Here is a 22108-nt window from a genome sequence, read left to right as displayed (position 1 = left end):
TTCCTATGACCTGTGCAAGTTGGAACCATTGCCCCAGGCCGAACTCGTTAGGTCAGTTCCCCTCCCAGTGGCCGAACAAGATAGCATCAAGGCTCAACTAGCCATAAAACCATTTCTTATTTTTTTTTTTTTTTATTGTTTTTATTGACAATTTTTACAGCACATTTTACCCCCCTGCCCCCCCCCCGCACCAGACAATATCCTTTAACAATAGGTATACTTATACATCTTATAGAAAAAACAGATTTAGAAGAAAATAAAAATAAAAAAAACAACATGAGAAGGAATCAGTATAATAAAGCCAGTAAGACACAAATTAATAAAGAAAGGAGCTTGAAAGCACGATAAACAAGATACAAATGGGGAACAAGAAACGAGAACAAAAATCGTCAAAAAGAAAAGAGTACAATCATGATTACAAATTGACCCCTCTAGCTGTTCACCCCCCTAGACATTTGCCATCCTACTTTTCCAATCTGCGATAGGCTTCCACAACTGTATACCAAATACTCTGCCCTTTTTCCCCCTTCTGGCGTAAATAGCTTTCTCTAAGTTGTGGATACACAATTACCTAGCCAGCCAGTGCTGGAACGGGGGCGGTGTCTTATCTTTCCATGCAGATGCTATACATAGGCGTAGAACAGCCATAGCCACAAATATAAAGCCCTCATCTAGATATTGCGAATTGCTCCCTTCTACTCCTAATAATATTACTTCTGGTAACAGCTTCAATTTTTATGCCAATGATTTATCAAAGAATGATTCAATACTTTCTATCAATGGAGAGAGGTTTGGACACCCCGCAAACATGTGCAGTATATCTGCCTCCGAGCTGTCGCACCTTGGGCATCTAATCCCCTGTTAGGAAGATGATAACACTTTTTGATGCTCAGGATGTAGAGGGGAACCCTATGGCAGCCATGTTATTGGATGCAGAAAAGGCCTTTGACAGGGTGGCCTGGGAGTATCTGTGGGCAGTTTTAAGAAGGGGGGGAATAGGGGAAGTATTCATAAGAGTTATTCAATCACTTTATACAAGTCCCACTGCTTGTGTTAGGGTAAATTCAGGCCGCACTAGACCTCTGGTTATTACTAGGGGAACGCGGCAAGGATGCCCGTGCTCACCCCTCTTGTTTGCCATGTACATTGACCCCTTGATACGAAGATTTGAGCAGAATGTACAAATTACTACGCTAACTACTAGGATGGGAGATATTAAAGTTCTAGCATATGCAGATGACATTGCGGTCATCACACCTAGCCCAATAGATGCAATAAGAGAAATAGAACAGGAGGCAGATCGGTTTGGTCGAATAGCAGGGTATGCTCTGAATAAAAGTAAGTCACAAATCATAAAGAACGCTTACACAATATGTACAGATGCACGAGTGGTTGTTGAGGGGGTGTACTTGGGTATTAAGATCACGGCAGAGCTAGAAAAATTGGTAGAAATTAACATTAAGCCTATTATTACGAGAGCAAGAAAGGACTTGGATAGGGTAAATAATTTACATATGTCCATAGTAGGCAGAGTAAAGTACATAAAAATGAATCTGCTGCCGAAATTTTTGTATTTATTTAGAACTATTCCGCTGTTTTTTAGTATGATTTGGTTTAATAAGGTGGAGAACATGGTAAATCGATTTGTGTGGTCCCAGGGGAAGACAAGAAGAGCCCTGAAATATATGTCATTGACACGGGACAGGGGAGGATGGGCATTACCAGATCTTAAAATGTACTTTTGGGCGGCAGCATTGCAACAAATGACTGGTTTGCTGGGAAGAGCTGAGAGGGAAACTGAATATCCTACAGGGTCATCAGAGGTGTACGGGATAATTCTCGGCGATGAGACAAACAACGCCCTCCTCAGATATTCGGAGCCTAGCTATTTTAAGCGAACCAGGTTTAAGACATTAGAAGCGGCGGACAAAATATGGAAATCGTTTAAGAAAAGTTTTGGCTTAGGGAGGTTCCATGCATATACTAGAATAATAGAGGATCCTATGCTGCCACCAGAAATATTCGCCGACACTATATTTAGGGAATGGGCTCGTTCAGGAATTAAAAATATGGGGGACTTAATAGGGGAATCAAGGGTACGGCAATTCACAGAAATCCAGCAGGAATTTGGGGTCAGCATTAGGAGTTTTTTAAATATCTGCAAATAAGAAGCTTCCTAGGTAATAAACGGGGAGGACCGATGGGCTTCAAAGGAAATCCGATTCTGCAGATGATTGAGGGGGCAGAATCCTGTACAATTAAAAGATTATATGTAGAACTTATAGAGCATCGAGGGGATGACTTGGAGAAATATGAGACTAAATGGAGGGAAGCCCTAGGAGTATCAGAGGGAGTATTCTTAAAGTCATTAAGGTTAGGAAGAGAAACTCTTTGCTCAGCGGCGTTGCAGGCACAACACTATAAGACGGTATACAAATTGTATTACACCCCAGCCAGAATCGCCCAGTGGGGAGGTACACAGGGGATTAGATGCCATAAAACCATTTCAGCGCACCCACACCTGCCATATCTTGCTCGCATCTGTCTCTACTCTTTTGCTTCACTTGTTTTATGGTGGGGAGGTGCCCTTTTTTATTGGGGGTCCACCGATATCTGATGAAATGTTGGGCCTTGCCGGGTGATTTGTTGCAGGCAGCACGAAGTGAAAGATGAACATGTCATCATGACTCTGCTTTTTCTTTGTATTGAAAATATGTTAATGATTTACTGTGAAACCAAGAATGTTCGCCTGAAGCTTAAAATTCTGTATAAGAAGAGAAGCCTGATTTTGTAAATTCGAGCAGTCTCCTGAGAATATACTTCCCGTGTGTCGTACTTCTAGGACACTTGTTACCTTGGTTGCAGCCAATAAAATCGATCCTTGACTTCACCTAGAAGACTCTGAGTTTCTGTGGTCTGAATCAGGAAGGACTCGAGGTCTCTGGGTGTACCCTGACACCGCTGGGTTGCCGGTCCTTTGCCGGTTCTTAAAAACCAAGTACCTCACAGACGCAATAATTAGTTTTGTTTTTTCAAGGTAGCCCATCATAAGTATGTTTTACATTTTACAACCTGAAACATATTATAAAATATTTTATAACTTTTGAGTTATTGACAGCTGACACAACATGGTAAAATAATAAACATTTGATCCAGATATATACATTTAGAAAGAATGGATTCAGAAAATGTATTTTGAAATACAGACGGCGTGATTACTTGCGTCCGCCCAACACCGTTGCGGATTGGAACATAAGTAGGTGGTACCGACCACTCAATTTGGATGCGACTACCCATAGGGCGGTTAGAAATATCACTTTTTCAATGGCAGCTTGTGTGGCAGGCAGAAAAGGCCCGCAGCACAAGCTGGCATTGAAAAATTGATGTTTGTAAACATACTTGCACTGTCTGGTAGGCACCATGCCATGCTTGCTGCCGCACGATGCAGGGATGTTTAGGTGGTAGGCCCTATAGTGGAGGCTGTGGAGGGATGGGAGCCCTGCTGGTGGCTCCCAAAGTCACTTTCGGACAGTCTGTCCATGCCGGAAAGTCACAAATTTGGGTACTCACAGAAGGCCCTTACTCATTAATGAGTAAGGGCCTTCTGTGAATACCAAAATGAGTAAGTGCCTTCTGTGAATACTAAAATGAGTAAGTGCCTTCTGTGAATACCAAAATGGTAGTAAGTTTAGGATTTTGTCTTGAGTTAGTTTTGTGAATCGGGCCCATAGTTCACAATGCTCTGACCGGCTCCTTGAGCTCATTGGATCACCAGTGGATGGTCTCACCACACAATGCTTCGGCCCGCCGCATAGTAAAGTGGTGGGTGGACTGCAGGGGCAGATGTCGGGCATACCACAGCCGACGATCGGTCGGTTGCGGTCCGTCTGACATCGTAATCAAGCTCATCATTTTTTGTTGTGAATATTCTTGGATTTACAATGTGTAGCATAAATGTACATATTCGATTAATGTGAAGAGTCTTTATGGTTTCCAAGTATGTAGATTGGATTTACATGTCGCATAAATATACATATTTGATTAATGTGAAGAGTCGTTTTGGTTTCCAAAATATGTAGATTGTAAAAATATTGCAACCATCTATAATATCCGTCATGTCTAAAAACAGACTTCCATGGTCTTCTTAACCCCAAAAATATTATTAAAACAATAATATAATCAAAAACAATTTACATGTATGTTTTGTAAGTTATAATTCTCCATGTTTTGTTTGAGTGTGTTTCATTCATATTTGTGATTAGGTTCAAAATTCCTTATTTAATATTAGACATTCTTTTTATAAAGAAAAAATACAAATTAATGTTAAAACAATAGCATTTCAATAACGTGTATGGCCATTGTCAATTTAATATGCACTTTAAATAATGGGACATTTTTGGGAAACATACTGACACTAAAGGGCCGATTACGATATTGGTTGTAAAGCCTCTGACCGATAGTCAGAAGCTTTCCAAACGTGGTCGGAGTCTTTCCAAACGACATGGTCGGTTTGTGGTCCGACCGCTGAATTACGATTTCCACAGTAGGAGCGTAAACCGGCTGGTCAATCCGACATGTTTCCTACCGGCTCTCGTGTCTTCCAGCCAGTAAATATCACACCATAATCCCCTATGGAGTGTGTTTCTGCAGTTGGGTTTATGATGTTGGTTTCCCACAGCTGGGGTGCTTGCCACATAGTGCTGGGGTTTACACACACACACACACTTTGGTGTGGGAGCTGTATTATGGCCAGTTTACGGCTGAAATACAAGCTCCCATCGAGAAATGGGAGTATGCGACCAAACAGTGTTCAGTTGCATCGTAATCAGGCAGTCAGAAATGCTGACCAGAGGACTATCGGTCCAGAGACCGCGATGGTGTCGGTCGGAGGCAACTCAGACCTACATCGCAATAAGCTCCTACGGGTTTGATGTAGTGTTTGGTGGATGGATTACCCTGTCTCAAAAATTACGCATACACTGTCACATTTGTGACGGAGTAATCCATCTGCCCAAACTCAAAATCAGTTTCTTAATCATATAGAGATATATAAATGTGCTTTTCTTTACGTAGGAAGGCTCTCAAACGTTTGTTGAATTTTGTATTTTGAAAGGGTAACATATTCCAATTCATAAATTGATTCACATGTAGAATGGTTTTTAAAATTGAACATTGCATACAAGAAGAAGAATGTGGATATATATACAAAATTTGTTTAATATTTGTTTGATGCATTTTATTATTTCACACTCCATCGGGGTAATATAAAAGTAGTTTTCATAACAGTTCTATGTGCCACTGCTGATCACCTCATGAAGGGACCAATGTTTTTGTTAAAGATACGTACACCCTAGGTCCATTTGACTCTCAGGGTTTCCTTGTTCCTTTAAAAATAATTTTAAAAGAGGGGGGCTGCGTCATTTGAGATGTCTTGAGTGATGTCACTGACAATGTCATTAGTGATGTAATATGTGAGTTCATATGCAGTGCATTGTGGGGTTGTAAGTTATAGTTAGCTCAGGTAACTGTAACTGCTGAATTTCACTGGTTTTGTACAAGTGAAATTTGAGCTTAACTATACCGCCCCTGTAAGCTTTGTTTTTTACAGGGAATTTCTAAGGCTTTTACATTCTAATTCCTAACTACAATGTCGCTGTAACCGTTGAGCTTTATCACTGAATATATATGTAGACTGATTTTTGGGAGGAGTGTAACTGTATGTCATCTAGATTTTTGGAATAGGGTTACGGAAGAACAGATATAGCAAGTGCACTTAGTAAGGTTTCCAAAGTGAGTCAGGAAGTGGCACTGGCTCTGAATGGATTGAATGAAACAACTGTGAATGGTGCAGACACCTGCGTTAGGTTTACCTCTACCCTGCAAAGTTTTGGAAAGTTTCCAAAAGTTTTGGAGAAAGCTATAAACTCCCAGTTGACGGCTTATCTAGATCTATATAACATCCATGACTCCACTCAGCATGGGTTTAGATCTAGGCACTCCACAGAGTCAGCCCTGATCATGGCGACAGAGGAGATCTGTAAGGTGATGGACGATGGTGGTAGGGCCACCCTGATATTGCTTAACCTTATGGCAGCCTTCAATACCGTAAATCATGCAGTAATAATACAAAGTCTGTGTGCCGTCAGCAGCAGTTAAAAGTTCTGGCCCTTCTAACATCATTCCTGTCCTCCAGGGATCAAATAATACATTGGGAGGGTCTTCGGTCAGAACTGTTTACTCTTCCAGCAGAGTCCCCAATGGCTCGGCCCTGTCCACGACCATGTTCAACATATACACAGACCCTTTAGCCAGACTAATAAAAAGCCATGGTCTATTGCTCATATCCTAGGCTGATGACACGATGCTAGTGGTGTCTGTCACGCAAAAACGGGTCATGACAGCTGAACGGTTTTGCAATTGTATTACATCACAGATGTCTTGGATGAATACCAACTTCTTAAAATTCAACACTGAAAAAACTGAGATTATAGAATTTGGTCAGAAGCCATCGATTTGGAGCCAATCATGGTGGCCCATCAAAGCAGGAACTTGTCCAGCTCTGGTGCCCAAGGCTCTGAACCTTGGTTTTCTGATCGACAAAGATTTAACACTTGCCTCTCAGATAAACCAAGTGGCTTCAGCCTGCTTCTTCACGTTGAGAGTTCTAAGGAAGATTCTTCCTTTTATTCCTTTTTCCCTGAGGAAAACAGTGGTAGGACTTTTAGTGCTATGTAGAATAGACTATTTTAACTCCCTCTACATTGGCGCCAGAGCACGGCAGTTCACTAAACTCAAATCACCGCAAAATGTAGCAGCACGAGTACTGCTGAGGTTACCTAAACACCACCCCACCCCTCCCAGTATTAAGCAACTTCACTGGCTTCCAGTGAGACGGCAGGTGGAGTTTAAAGCCCTCTGCCTAGTTCATAAAGCCCTCTACGGAGGAGGTGCAATGGACTTACAATCTTTATTCCCTCAGTATGTCCCATCGCGTTGTCTAAGATCTACTGACACTGGACTGGTACATCTTCCGAGAACAAAAAGAGAAAGATGGGGAGGAAAACGTTTTTCATTCCAAGCAGCTAAATTATTGAATTCCCTCCCCATCCAAGTTTGATTTCAGCCCTGCCATACGCTTTTTAGGCAAAACATAAAAACCTGGTTCTTCATGCAACTCTAATTTTCTCTGGTGTTCCGCCTTTCACATTCCCCCAGTGCCAAGACGCATCTGCAATAGTGCGCTCTATAAATATTTCAGTCAGTCAGGTTTATTACCACATACAATGCTGCGTCAAAAAACATTCAGAGAAGTCTGTCTAAGCATTGGGATATGCTGCATACAGAACTCAGTCTAATTGATGCTTTGGGGCATCATCCGAATATAACATTTAGGAAATTCAATTCCCTGAGTGACAAGCTGTATCGTAATAAAATAACTCATATTGAACCTAAGAGAAACACAATACAGGGTTTATATACATGAATGGCATGTAAAGCCTGCAAGTATTGCTAAAATGTTAAAAAGTTTTTTTATCCAATTGAGAAATCTACTAGCTGGAGTGATAAACATCTTAGGTATCGCACAGATCATTGTGTGTATGTACTTACTTGCCCATGTCAAAAATCCTATGTAGGAAGCACTATGTTTCCAGCAAAAAAATGCATTTTAAAACATATGCGTGCTATATAGAACATGGACAAACAATACCCGGTGGCACAACATTTTGAAGAGATACATAGGAGCAATAGAAATTTGCTATGGTTTTATGTAATTGATTGTAAGAGGGGGCGTTAGAATAAGTAAACTGAGGCAATTAGAATATATGTACATACTTGATCTTGATACCAAAATGCCAAATGGTTTGAATTCCTATGAGGAGTTAGCATGTTATATGGGAGAATGATGCTTTGTTAGACTGCTATATTTTTCGATGACTGTTTGTTGTTGGAGAACGACCTAAAAGTAACTGCGTAGCTTCTGTTTATTTTTAATACACCTTTTTATGCACTACACACATGGATTTTAATTTTAGTATTTTTTTGTGCTTTTGGTGCAGGTGGAACGAATGACACATTCCATTGACAAGAATATTATGTAAGTAATCAAGGATTCATTATTCGGGATTACATGCTGATGAAGGCCCACTGGGGCAGAATTGTATGTAGGACTGAATTATGGAGAATATGAATGTTATAAATTAATCTCGAAAATTGGCTACTTATTTATTGAGGGTGTGAATTAATGTATTCGTTTTTTTAGAAAATATGAGTAATTTTTCCAGATTATTCACACTGGATTAGTGTTGTTATATCACCTAAAACCATTTAAATCATGTGATGTGTTGACTTTATTGCACATACTAATGAACTCAAAAATATCATGATAATGACGGTATTGATATTATGTATTTTAGGAGTATTTATATAATTAATTCTGACTGACATGTCGGTCATGCCATATATATGAAATCCATAGAATTAATTATTTGTCATTGAAAGTAAATGCAAGTTCAGATATGGGATATAAATGTATTATGAATGTGGGTGTTCCCTTATTATGTTGTCTCACTAATATGTAGTATTTTGGTACATAGGGATTGTGATATCAAAAGACACATGCTAAGATGTCTGTCAGATTGGATGACAAAAAGCTTTGTTGTGTAGGTCTGTTCTATATGTCAATGAATGTATACACGTAAATTTGGCCAAAGAGTTCTGATTGTACCTGTCACCAAGGCGTGTACACGCCATAACGCGTTGTGTTAGTTTGTCCATGAAAATAATTCATTGTGGTAGTGTATTCCTTTCAGGATGGAGTGCATGTTATGTACGATTCTGCAGACTGGTGATTTGCAGTCGCCAGTAGGTAGTTATAGTTAGGACCTAGTTTCCATAGGAAAAGTGATTTTTCTTATGCCAATATCTTTGGGGCCATTTGGCAAATCTTCGTAAATTTTTCAAAATGAATGGGCTGCTCAGGTCAGCTCCTGTCTTGAAAGTTTTGGGGTGATTTGACAAGAAGGGGGCCGATAAAAAAAGTGGTCCCAAAACTTTTCTCTATGTTAATTTCCATAGGAAACTTTTGTCGCAGCTACCGCTGGAACTGCTGAATAAAATTACACAACATTTGTCAGAAAGGTATCTCTTGGTCCAGAATGTACTCTATTCATTAAATGGTGCAAATCTGTTCAGTAGTTCCTAAGAAATTCATAGATTTTGAAATAGTAATACCTGGTGGCCTCAGTGGATCCACAAATCCTCCATATCTTGAGTCTGATTGCCTGCCAACGGATCCAACCAGCAAGTGTTGGCAGCTATCTTGTTACTTTGTTTAACCGAGTCACCAGAAAAAAGGTAAAAATAGGGAGTAGGGTAGAAACATTCTGAACCCTAGGCCTGCTCAGGGGGTCCCACAGGGCCAAATTTTTTTAAAAAAAGAAATGAATTCAGCGGGAGTCACGTAGGATCCGCAAATCTCACCTGTATGGGTCAGGTCCCAAAGGCAATGTTTAATCAAGGTGTGGGGACCCACTGGGGTCCCAGCAGCCCTGGGAACTGCTGCTCTTTGGGGCTATTCTAATGATATGCGGGGACACACAGACCCCTCACAGCCCTGGGTACAGCCACCTCCCTCGGACTTTAAAAAAAACAAAAATAGTGTGAGGGAGATTCTGCCCCCTCATACTGTCGTGGGGACGGCCACTTCCCTAGGGCTTCATCGATAGGCAGGGGGGGCCTCATTTTCCCCCCTCCAAGCCTGGGGACGCCACCTCCCTAGGGCTACTTTTAAAAAGTAAAGTGTGGGAGGACTCGAGCCCCGAACACTGTCCCAGGGACCACCACCTTCCTGGGGCATACATCAATTAAGTCTAGTGTTCCGTTGCGGACACCCAGCAGTGGGTACCACCATCCGACCAAGACTTTAAACCTGTTGTGAGGGAGCCCAGCATGTCAGCAGCTTCCTTTGCCCAAAAGTAATGCCTGATCCTGCAAGAGGCAAGGAGCCATCAGGGACCGCGAGGGCATTGGGGCTCTCCCCAGGGTCTCCAAACAGTGGCCAAGCCCTGGGGGATAGGGTCTCCAGGGCCCAAAATGACCAAGGTAGGGGGACCACACAGACCCCAAATTAAATTTTCCTTTTTTTAAAAGGATTGTCCATGCCCCTGGGGATGGGTCCCTGGGGCCAAAAATGGCCCGGGAGGGGGGCCAAGCTACCCCTCACACTTTTTTTATTTTTTGTTTTTTTTTAATGGCTGGTCCTGCGGGGATGGGGTACCTGGGCCAATACTGGGCAATGAAACTGTTGGGCGTTAATTCATTTTTTCTCACATGATAGGAGTAGTGGCCCTATCGTGGCTCTCAGCGTGGACCCCTAGTGTAATGTCACAGTGGATTCACCGATCCATCTTATAATAAATTAATAGGATATAATTCAGAAGGTAGTGTTGCATTTGTGAACTTTTCTATAGAGCTACTGAGACTGAAGTTAATAATCACATTATATATGGTAAAGTTAGAAATATTATTAATTTATTATTCTAATTTAAAAGTTAAATATGAAAAGTGTATTGTCTTGCAGTATATTGAATTTGTGCTTTAGTTTTGCAAATTTGCAACAGTTTCGCGAATCAGGAAATATTTAAAGGCTATGTAGTTAAAAAATAAATAAAATTCACTGTTGGGTCATAGGATGGCTCTAAAAAGTGCGGCTGTTTTCATAACAACTTTGTTGGAGCTACATGTAAGTGCGGATGCACAGCTTAAGGTTGTTGAGAAATGCTCAGTTTCCTTCATCTATGAAATTAACTCCATCACTCCTGTAGATGTCATGCATATCAAAATGTAGCTTTATTGACGTTCTTCCTAGCTTTCTCAATCTATGGACAGAATTGATTTGCCCACTTCCATTTCTGTCTTTGGGACATATTAGAGTATGCAAAGAGAGTTTGAGGCAAAAGCAACATCAATTGTGCAAATGTATCCTTCATTAGGATTTCCAGCCCTACCCCAGTCAATGTGCCTAGCTCATTGCAACCACAGTGCACAATCATGAGGTCAGGGGATTGGAGATGCAAAAAGGTTTTAACCAAAGGCATCAATTGGTGCCATTTTAATTATCTCTGTGCAATCCATTTAATATCCATATTTTGCAAACCTAGGTCTCTGTCAATGCCTCTGTGTGCAGCATACCTTTAGCACCAGAAGACACGGCTGTGCTCTATAATCCATACTGTCAACATTTTGAAGGGATCTCTGGAAGGAATCAAAGAATGTCTGTAGCTGAGGTAGTCAGTTGGTAGAATGAGAGGTATCTAAAATGGTGGATAACATGATGTTTTTGATAAAACCAATAAGTGATTGGCTGTTCATCAACCTTGTACACTCAAAAATAGGATGCATGTTATTTCCTGAAGAAGCATGTTTCAGATTGGTTATTAAAAAACGTTTGAAAGGTACAGTATATCGGATAAGGTAATATTTTGCACAAGTCAACCCCACCTCCTATTTGTATTTGTAAGCTTGTGTGCTGAATTTGAAAATGTGTTGAACTTTCGACCTTCTGGTACAGTTGAATGCTGCAGAAAGTGTTGCTATGGAATCTAGGATTAAACAGAAAGGGAAAAGGGTTGAAACTTAACTGTGATTCTAAACTGTGAAATGGTAACTTACATATAAGTGATATGCTACAAAATGAAGTTCCCCCAAATCAGTAATATGTTTAGAATTAGTGTGTTGTTAAAAAATAATACTAGTAATATTGGAAATAGGTTTTTGAACTTCCGGAGGGGTTTGCAGCTCCATAGCTACGCTACGGATGTATGACCTTACAACGCATCATTTTACAACGCATACCTTTACAACGCATTTTTTACAACGCAACATCCATTACAAAGCATTCCATTACAATGCATGCCACCTTTACAAGGCATACCATTACAACGCATAACATTACATTGAATGTATGGTAAGTATTGGATAGTGTAGGGGTAAAAATAACTATTCTAACTCCAGGGGGTGCAACAGTAGGGTAAGTGTTGGATAGTTTAAGGGTACTATGCGTTGTAATGTTATGCGTTGTAATGTTATGCGTTGTAATGACATGCGTTGTAGTGGTATGCATTGTAGTGTAATGCATTGTAATGGTTGCGTTGTAATGGCATGCGATGTAATGGATGTTGCGTTGTAAAAGTTTTGTTGTAATGGTAGTGCATTGTAAAAGTTGCGTTGTAAACGTTGTTTCCCCTATGCTATACAGCGGCACCACAGTAGAGTCACGACTCCATTAAATTACAGAACTAGTTTGGGCACTTTTAGAAGACACTTAGAAGGGGTTAATATGTCTAACTAATAGAAATGTGTTTCAGAATTTGAAATAATGAAGGAAGCATTTTGATGTATTACTTACATTTATTTCTGTGCAGAAAGAAAGGGAAAGTTTGACATTACTGGTTTTACCTTGTTGAGGGTGGTGCAATACATTTAGGGGCCGATTCCAATTCGGGAAAAACCTTTCCCGTACGAATCGTACCCTGCAACGTCCCCCGTACATACGACGAAGTACGATTCATACCAGGAGCCGTACTCCGTACGAGTCGTACAGAGACCGTACAACTCTAATCTCCGTACGATTCTCCCTCGGAACCCGCTGTACGTGACATCTGTACGGTTCGCGGCTGGTTTTTACGAGGCAGCAAGTACGATACGTGTCGGGTACGCATCGTACGTCCCTTTTTCTACGGGAGCTGAAAACAGCCGTAAAAGCAGAGTTCGTGCCGAAACAGGTACGGAACGGCCCCCCCGGGTACGGTGCGTACCCCCCATGATCGCAGGGTACGGTGCGTACCCCCTGCGATCATGGGGTGTATGAGCCGTACCCCATGTACAATGGGTGTACGGCTCGTACACCCATCGTACATGGGTTACTGCTCGTACACCCATCGTACATGGGGTACGGCTCGTACACCCATCGTACATGGGGTACGGCTCGTACACCCATCGTACATGAGGTACAGCTCGTACACCCATCGTACATGGGGTACGGCTCGTACACCCCATGATCGCAGGGGTACACACCGTACCCCTGCGATCGTGGGGTGTACGGACCGTACGGTGTGTATGTGTTTGTGTGCTATTCCGTACGACTCGCCTTTACCTGACGTGGATCATATGAATCGCGTCCTCATACCCCGGTCCGGATCGTACTCGTCGGGTCGTACGGCATGTGTACGAGTCGTACGGCATGTGTACGAGTCATACGGTTCACGGTTTCAGACTTGCAATACGTACGGATCACAATGATTCGGACGGATTAACGGAATACGGATGGTACTACGCGACTCGGACTGACGGGTACGATTCGTACGGAGAGGGCTCCGGATACAAATCGTACGGACGTTTTTTTTCCCGAATCGGAATCGACCCCTTATTGTGTGAAAAAGAAAATCTTTTATGAGTTTCTGATATTTCATATTAAGCAATACTATTGGAAGTGGAGTTACAAATTTGCAAGGTGTGTTATGTATTGTGTAGTAGTGCTTTGTCTTTGTAGTGATATTATTAACTTTAAAAAGCATTATTTTTAAAGTTTGGAAATTATTTAAGAAGTGTGATGTTTGAAATATGTTATGAAATGTCCACATATGTATTGTAGTTCATTTTATTGTACTAAAAATAAAGATTGAAATATGTTGTACATAGTAATATGTGTGCTTTGATTGATGGATCAGGGATTATGGCACTTTGTGTGAGTCTCTGGAAAGGAATAGTTGAAGTGTGCCATATAAATGTAGGTGTCTGATTGATATGAGAATTGCAGTCCGTTAAGTTTAAAGGCCTGCATGGTCTTATGACTGAGGTATGTCTCTACTTGTACATGTATTTTCACATGTGTTTTGCATATGAAGATGCTAGACGTGTGCAGCACAGGTATACAGCTAGTTTTCTGTTTCATTTATGTATGCTGACACTAGCAAAAGCCACAGACATATGCATGCATGTTTTCAGGAATATGGTGAGACTTACAACAGTAACATGGGAAGGACTGGTGTTTTAAATTTGGTACCAGTAACATTCTGAGTAGTCGCTGAATAGTGAAGCTGCAAGAGAAAAGTGAAGGTTTAAGACATTGGCAGAGGGATTACTAATTAGGGTACTTTGTATAAGTCTCTGGAAAGGTATAGTTAAAGTATGCCATATAAATGTAGTTGTCTGTCTGAGATGGGAAGTGCAGTCTGTCAAGTTTAAAGGGCTGCATGGTCTTGTGACTGAGGTATGTCGCTACTTGTACATGTATTTTCACATGTGTTATGCATCTGGAAACGCTAGACACACTAAACATAGGTGTACATCTATTTGTATGTTTCTTTTATATATGATGGCACTAGCAAAGGTCACAGACTTTTTGTGCATTCCTCTTGCCTCTTTTTATTCCTGTCTTCCCTGTTACGGTACCTCTGTTGCCTGCATCTGCACGATCATGCCTCTTTCTGTACCGCTCTTCCCTCTTTCTGCACCTCGCTCACCTGTTTGTGCACATCTCTTGCTTTTTTTTCACATCTCTCATCACTTTTTCTGTAACTCTTCGTCTTTCTGTACCTCTGTTGCCTTTTCCTGCACCTCTGTTGCTTCTTTCTGTAGTCCTTGTGCCTTTTTCTTTTCCTTTCTTCCCTCTTTTTGCACTTCTGTTGCCTCTTTGTGCATCACTCTTGCCTCTTTCTGCACCTCTCTTGCCCCTTTCTGCACATTTCGTCCTCTTTCTGCAGTTTTCTTGCCTCTTTCTGCACTTCTGTTGCTTGTTTTTGAATATCAGTTGGTTCTTTATATACTTTTCTTTCTTTTTTCTGCTCCTCTCAAGCTTCTTTCTGCATCTCTCGTGCCTTTTTCTGCACCCGTCTTCCCTGTTTTGCACTTCTCTTACCTCTTTGTGCATCTCTCTTGCCTCTTCATGCACTTCTCTTGCATGTTTGTGCACCGCTTTTGTTTCTTTGTGCACCCCTGTTGTCCCTATTGTCTATTGTCTGTCGCCTCTTTCTGCATTTCTAACATTTTTTAGTAGCTGTGTTGTTCTTCGTGTATTTCTCATATGGAGCCTAAATAGGTGCGCTGCCGCCAACAGATTTACAAAAAGGTCTGAAAGGAAAAGTTTAGATTTTAAAAAAAATATTGAAACTGTTAAGGTAGACAGGGAGAAAAATGAGGAAGTTGTTATTCTAGTAAATGGTCCACAAAGAGTTGATAAATATTGAAAGAGTTTGTAGATGTTCATAAACTTCAAAAGGTTACATTATATCTGGTACAGAATATTATTGAATATTATTTATTGTAAGAAGTAAATGTTGATGAACAAGTAATATTCTTAGACGATGATAACAAAATTTCAAGTGGATAAATTGAACAAGTGGAGAGGTCCAGGAGTGAAGAGCTTTATGAACATTACACTATACATCCTCTACATTCCAAAGAAATGATGGGAAACAGTATTGCATTATTTCAAATGAAGGAAACAAAGGGAACTCACATGAGTGTATGGGTAAAAAGTTTAGAAGCTTGTTAATTCCACAGCTATTCCCCATTGGAGAAAATGGACAATTTGATAAGCGAGCTGTATAGATTCGTCTTGAGAATACCGCTCGACAAGATTGTACTCTGAAGATCCAAGATTTCGACAGTGAATTCCATATATATTTTATCTTCTGTTTGAAAGATATAACTGCCTGCACTTAGATATGCAGTGAACCATATATTAAAAACAAGAGTTCATATTCCACATGTTTCTGCAAAAGAATTCTTGAACAAATTTTAACAAAGAGATGAAAATTTAGAATCTCAGTTAAATATTTTGACTGTGTGTCAACATGGTACCAATGAATATTGGTTTCATCATCACAGTGAGCTTAAATGTATGTTAAGAAACTTGGGTAGCACTAAATGCTTTGTAACACTTAGCTGTGCTGAATATGCGTGGGACGATTAACTTGAATTTCTACGAGATCAAATTCAAATGTTAAAAATATTGAATTGAAGACACCTGGAGGACTCTGTTCCTTGGACCCTGTAAATGTCTGCAGGTATTTTAACCATAGGTTTCAAAGTATTATGTAATATATCTGTAATAAAAATATTCCACCTCTTGGAGAAGTTACTGATTTCTTTTGGCGAAAAAGTGCCAAGCCAGAGGTGCTTCTCATGTACATGTTCTATTATGGATAAAGGATGCACCAAAATTTGGAACTGATACTGATGAAACTGTTTTGTCTTTCATCAAATAGTATGTTATGTGTGCCATTCCAAGAGATGGAGGAGAAAAGAGCTTGAGACAACAGGTTTTACTCTTTCAAAGTCATCTAAACTTTGTGCAGGCAGTAAAGAAACTACAGTAAGTCTGCCATATTTTTACTGGGATTGTCCCAGCAGTTTTCAGTAAGGCTTCTATAGATTCTAGTGAAACACTCCCCTGCTGATCAGCGAAGCTGCTGTACATTTAATGTGCAGGAACAACACTGTTCAGAAACACTGACGCTCTCCAAATGTGGTTTCATGAACACTACTTAGTAAGGTTGCAGCGGTGCTGGAACAATTTTCAGAATAGGGGTACTGGAATCAATGTTACATCAATGATGTAATGCATATTTGAAAAATCCAAGCTTAACACAAAGAAAAAGTTTAGCACACCCATTTAGCAGGACAAAGGTAAGGGTTTAGTATTTAGCCAATGGTGCATTTCGGAACAATCTGTCATGCGTAGATATTACTAAAGCATGGTGTGGTACGACACTGTCATTTACAGAGAGCACATTTCTTCATTTAAATAGTGATTCATTTGCACACACATGCAGTTTTAATGCTTAACCAAATAGCGCACAAATTATAATGTATGGAAATTGGGTTTATCATTTATCATTTGTGCTTCACCAAGTAAAGTGCCTTGATTTGTTTTGATAAAATTAAAATCTTTGTTTTCATCACACTTCAGAATTGCAAATAAGATGTGCTTCATTTGTACTTTCCTAACTGCTGATGTATTTTGGTTAAATTGTACAGTTCATTTACAGTTATCTAAATGTTGTTGTGTGTTAGAAAAACATGGCATGCTACAGCTTTTTGTTCCACACTTCATGTTCTACAGCAAGATTGTCACATAACAAGTAAATGATGAACTCCATGTTAAAAGAATAAGCAGCAATTTGATAAAAGACAGAGCCTGGCATTTGCCTGTCTTTGAAGGCACATCAAATGTGACAAGATAAAAACAATATGTAAATGCATCTTCATTGCTCGGCTTCCTCCTGAAATCCAGCATGGTGCTGCAGCTAGCCAAGATGTCCATACTTTGACTAGGACAGAAACTGACACTACTCAGTGTGGCAGCTATACATTTAATAGGGTGGTAATTCTCTCATTATATGTATTTGGTGTAATTTCCAAACATTCAAAATAAGATACAAAAAGCTAAATGGTTGGCTTCTACACTGTTTATTTTCTTCTTTTTGTTCTCTCTTTCTTCCCCCTTTTTCCAATCTTCATAGAAACTACTGAGAACTGTATGCAAAAATAGAAAGATAAACAACAACAAATATATGAAGCAATTTCAGCCTTAAAACATTTCTTGATCAAAGTTTAGGTCTATTGTTATTATGTTTTCTGGCCTTATTTTGGAGGCCTGTGTACACGCTTGTTGGTGCCAAGCTACCTATCATTGGTGTTCTTCCAGGAGAAGCAGTCTTATGCAAGATCCGGTACTGGGAATTACTTCATATTTACCCAGACCATAATTGAGCACACGTCTTCAGTCTCTCCTGTATGTGCATGCCATTGTTCTGGCAGTGTTTGGTAAATTATTTATTCTTTCCATAGAGTGGAACAGAAATTGTTCCTAGAAGTAAAGGCAAGAGGACAGACAACATCAAGGTTTGCTTGACAATGCACCAAGTCAGAAAGTTTCCAATTTCTAAGATTGATGTGAGGGGCAGGAGAATGTGAAATTAAAAGCAATCTCATTATTTGTGGTCGTTGTCCCAGAGTAATTCTACCATTTCAAAGCATACCATTGATTAGCATGAACCACACCCATCTATTTAAGTCACTGCCTCCAAAAGTACATACATATTAGCTAACCTCACATGGCTAGTCGTCTCCTCTCGTTTCATGGAATTTATAAGGTAGCTTAAAGATTTACTTTTCACCATATGATATTTATTTATTGGCAGCTTTTGTTGAGCAAGACAGTTTAGGTTTTGGAGTTTTGTATAACACATATTAACTATACCTTGTATGCAGAGCCCACACAATCATACTCAATAATATACTCAATTTATTATGCAGAGCTCATATGCACACAAAAGCCTTAATCTTTGACTTTCTATCTACGAACAATGATTAATTGAGACCAATGCTCCAGTCCCAGTGGATTGGCCTGATCCTTTCCTAGTTGCCTTCTCACTTCACTCCCCTAAAGCAGTGCCCACAGACAATACTGAAAGTTCTAAACTGTGGGACAGAGATCTGAACAATATTGACTATTTGTCAATGGCCAGGGAGTAACCTACACCTTGCAATCCATTTTATGAAAGCAGGACAACAATATGTCCACTCGCAAATTCCTGAATTTCACAGTAGGGATCATAGGCATTATAACCTCATTAAACCTCTAAATGTTGCGAATCAAATGATCAGAACAATAGTACTCAAAAAGAGAACAAGTTAGGTATAAAAGTCATTCATCAAAATGTCAGGGACAACTGCAAAGTAAAGGACACAAATATAAAGACATAGGGGCTGATTCACAATTGCATTTTGTAGTACATCTGTAGTACTAAAGTTGGACTACAAATGAACTACAACATGCTATTTAAAAACTACACTACTGCAAAACATTAGTGATTCCAATACTAAACATTGCCAGCATCTAGTGCTGCAACACCTTCCCAAAGAAATTTATTGAGGAAGGGATTTTAAATAAAACTCCACAACAGATAATGTTCACTTAAATTAAAATAGTTCAAATAGTTCAAATTATGAATATATTATTTGTAATGTTAAAAGAAAATCTATAAATAGTACATATTTACTATTTATCATAAAATATTTTTAAATTTTTTAGGATTTAAACATCAATATACCATTGTTTTTAAAAAAAAATATTAAATTGCCTTTAACAAATTCAGTACATCACTTTTACTAATTATTCAAGAATAATAATATGCATGTTTTTCCGTTGGTGGGACTTCCTTATTTAATTTAAGCATCAGAAAAATGATTTGTATTTAATATTTTTAACTTAATTATTAGGATATATTTGAAATAAAGTTAATAGCACTGTAGCAGTTTTGTCTTTTGTTCTACATTTACAGTAAACATATAACCTTAATTTGCCTTAATATTAAACATAACAATATTTTCAATAATTTGTTTGAGTTAAATACATGCTTATTTTTAATTTTCCCTATACTTTCCTTACCAAAGTTGAATACTACATGGTAGATCGGTGCCTTATTTATTATACTATTTTTATGCCTTATTTAATATACTATTGTGGCGTTTGTGTAGTGTAGGATAATGTTTTAGGGTTTAGGGTAGTGCTGGGGATCGTGTAGGGTAGTGATTGAGTGTAGGGACCGGACTAGGGATTGGGAAATGGTTGTGCTGGGGGTAGTGTTTTAGAGTTTAGGGTAGTGTTGTGGTGTTTGTGTAGTGTAGGGTTGTGTTTTAGGGTTTAGGGTAGTGCTGGGGGGTCGTGCAGGGTGGTGTTTATGTGTGGGGACCGAACTGGGGCTAAGGGGAGGGTCATGCTGGGGGTAGTGTTTTAGGGTTTAGGGTAGTGCTGGGGGTCATGCAGGGTAGTGTTTGAGTGTGAGGACCAGACTGGAGGTCGGGGAGGGTCGTGCTGGTAACCCTATTTTATATTGATTTTGATTAAATGCATTCTCACACTATAGCAGTAAATCTAAAATACAAATGTACGGTATAGGCAGAGCGGAAGGTTGAGGGGGTACTGGAACCTGAATAAAACAGTAAGCCTCGGTAACCAATTTACAAAGGTATGCACATATGCAAATAGTCTTGAAATATTTCTGTACCCCAAAATCCCTCAAAATAAACCTGTCCCCTAAAACCTAACCCCACCCTGACACCTTAAAATAGCCCTGTGCCCCAAAACCTAAACCCATACTGACCCCTAAAAATACCCCAGCACCCCAAAACCCAAACCCACCCTAAACCGTAAAAATGCCCCTTTATCCCAAAACCTAAATCCACCCTCATCCTTAAAAATACCTCCTTTACCCCATAATCCAAACTCACCCTGAACCCCAAAACCTTAATACCCCTTAAACCCTACAAAATACCTCTGCACCCCAATACCCAAACCCATCCTGAACCCTAAAAATACACCCTGCACCCCAAAAAGTAAACTCATCCTGAACCCTATAAATATCTCCTGCACCCATAACCCAAACCCACCCTAAACCCTAAAAATGCCCCTGTACTCTAAAAACTAAATATGCCCTAAACCCTAAAAATAGCCCAGTAACCAAAAACCCAAGCCCACCCTGAACCCTTTAAAAAAACCTGTACCCCAAAATCTAAACTTTCCATGAACCTTAAAAATATCTCCTGCACCCCAAAACCCAAACCCACCTTAAACCCTAAAAGTTCCCCTGTACCCCAAAACCTAAATACCCCCTTAACTCTTAAAAACACCCCAAAACCCAAACCCACCCTGAACCCTAATAATACCCCCGGCACCCCAAAACCTCATCTCACCCTCAACTCTATAAATATCTCCTGCACCCCAAAACGTAAATACCCCCTTAACCCTAAAAATACCCAAGCACCTCAAAACCAAAACCACCCCTTTATCTAAAAAGACCCTGTGCACCCAATAATCCAAACCCACCCTCAACCCTTAAAATACCCCTGAACCCCAAAACATATACCCCTACACCCCAAACTAAAATCATATACTTACCTTAAACTTAAAGATTAAAAACATATGCTTTTTCCATTCATGCATCTACAACACATTTTGTTGTAAAAGCATGCGTGGTAAAAGCAAATAAAATGTAATGCCATGCATTATTTTGGTATTGCGGAGTAATGGTACTTTCGTTATAATGGTATGGTGGTATGCAGGATCAAAGTTTTGTTGTAAAGATTGCACCTAAAAATAATATAATTCAGGTAAAGCTTTGAAAGAACGTATTGGTATTGCTCAACTTCCCCTGATTAGATCACTTAACCTCCCTGTTCCTAAAAAAGGCTTTCAAGTGCAAATGTATCTAGTTATATTTAAACCGCTCTAATGTCTTTTGAACAAGTTTGCACTATTTAAAACTGCCCTTAAAGGCTTTACTTTCAAAGCAAATGAAAATGAGTGGTGTCTCACCTGCTTCTCTACAATTATTAGCTCTTATAAGAAAAATAAAAACACGTCTAACAATGGTGTGCACATCCCCAGAGAACTTGATGTTTGTAGGTGCATAAATTAGGAACAGGTTGACTTTGCCAATGCTTGTTGGCCGCCAGGTTAATTGCACCATACATTTGTAGTAGTCCCTTCTCTGTTCCATTGTCCATGTTTTTTATCGGACCGGAAGCGGAAGTGCAGTCAGAGTGGGACCGAGGGCGAGGAGCAGAGAGAAAGAGTTGCTGTTTCGGGCGGGCAGTGCCTATGATTGGAAGTCTGTGCTGTGCTCGCTACAGAGGGGACAGAGAACACATGCTTCTATTCTGTTGGTATATTTTCGGGGAATGGAAACGGGGGAGAGGAGTGTGTGCCTGCCAGCCTCTCTCTTCAACCCTGTGGTATTTTGGGCAAGAGCGGGAGCCCGCCATTTAAATGCAGCTATTAGACTTACTGTTTTATTTGGCGGGAGGGGCGAATGCTGAGTTAAATGTATTCACGAGGCCTGCCTCTCCATTGCGATCTTTAATTATCATGCTTTCTAAGAGATGCGCCCTTCTAACATTTGAATATGCATGTGAGGCCTTGTTTGGGGCCCTGCACGGACTGTTAAACGGAGCACTTCCATCAAGGGGTAGAGACATGGTTGCCAGATTCGAGTCTCGGTGCTCGCTCAAACTCCTGTGATTCTGGGCAAAGCATTTCATT

The sequence above is a fragment of the Lissotriton helveticus genome, chromosome 6 (assembly GCF_964261635.1).
Source record: "Lissotriton helveticus chromosome 6, aLisHel1.1, whole genome shotgun sequence".
NCBI classification, from domain to species: Eukaryota; Metazoa; Chordata; class Amphibia; order Caudata; family Salamandridae; genus Lissotriton; species Lissotriton helveticus.
This window is presented reverse-complemented; position numbering follows the sequence as displayed.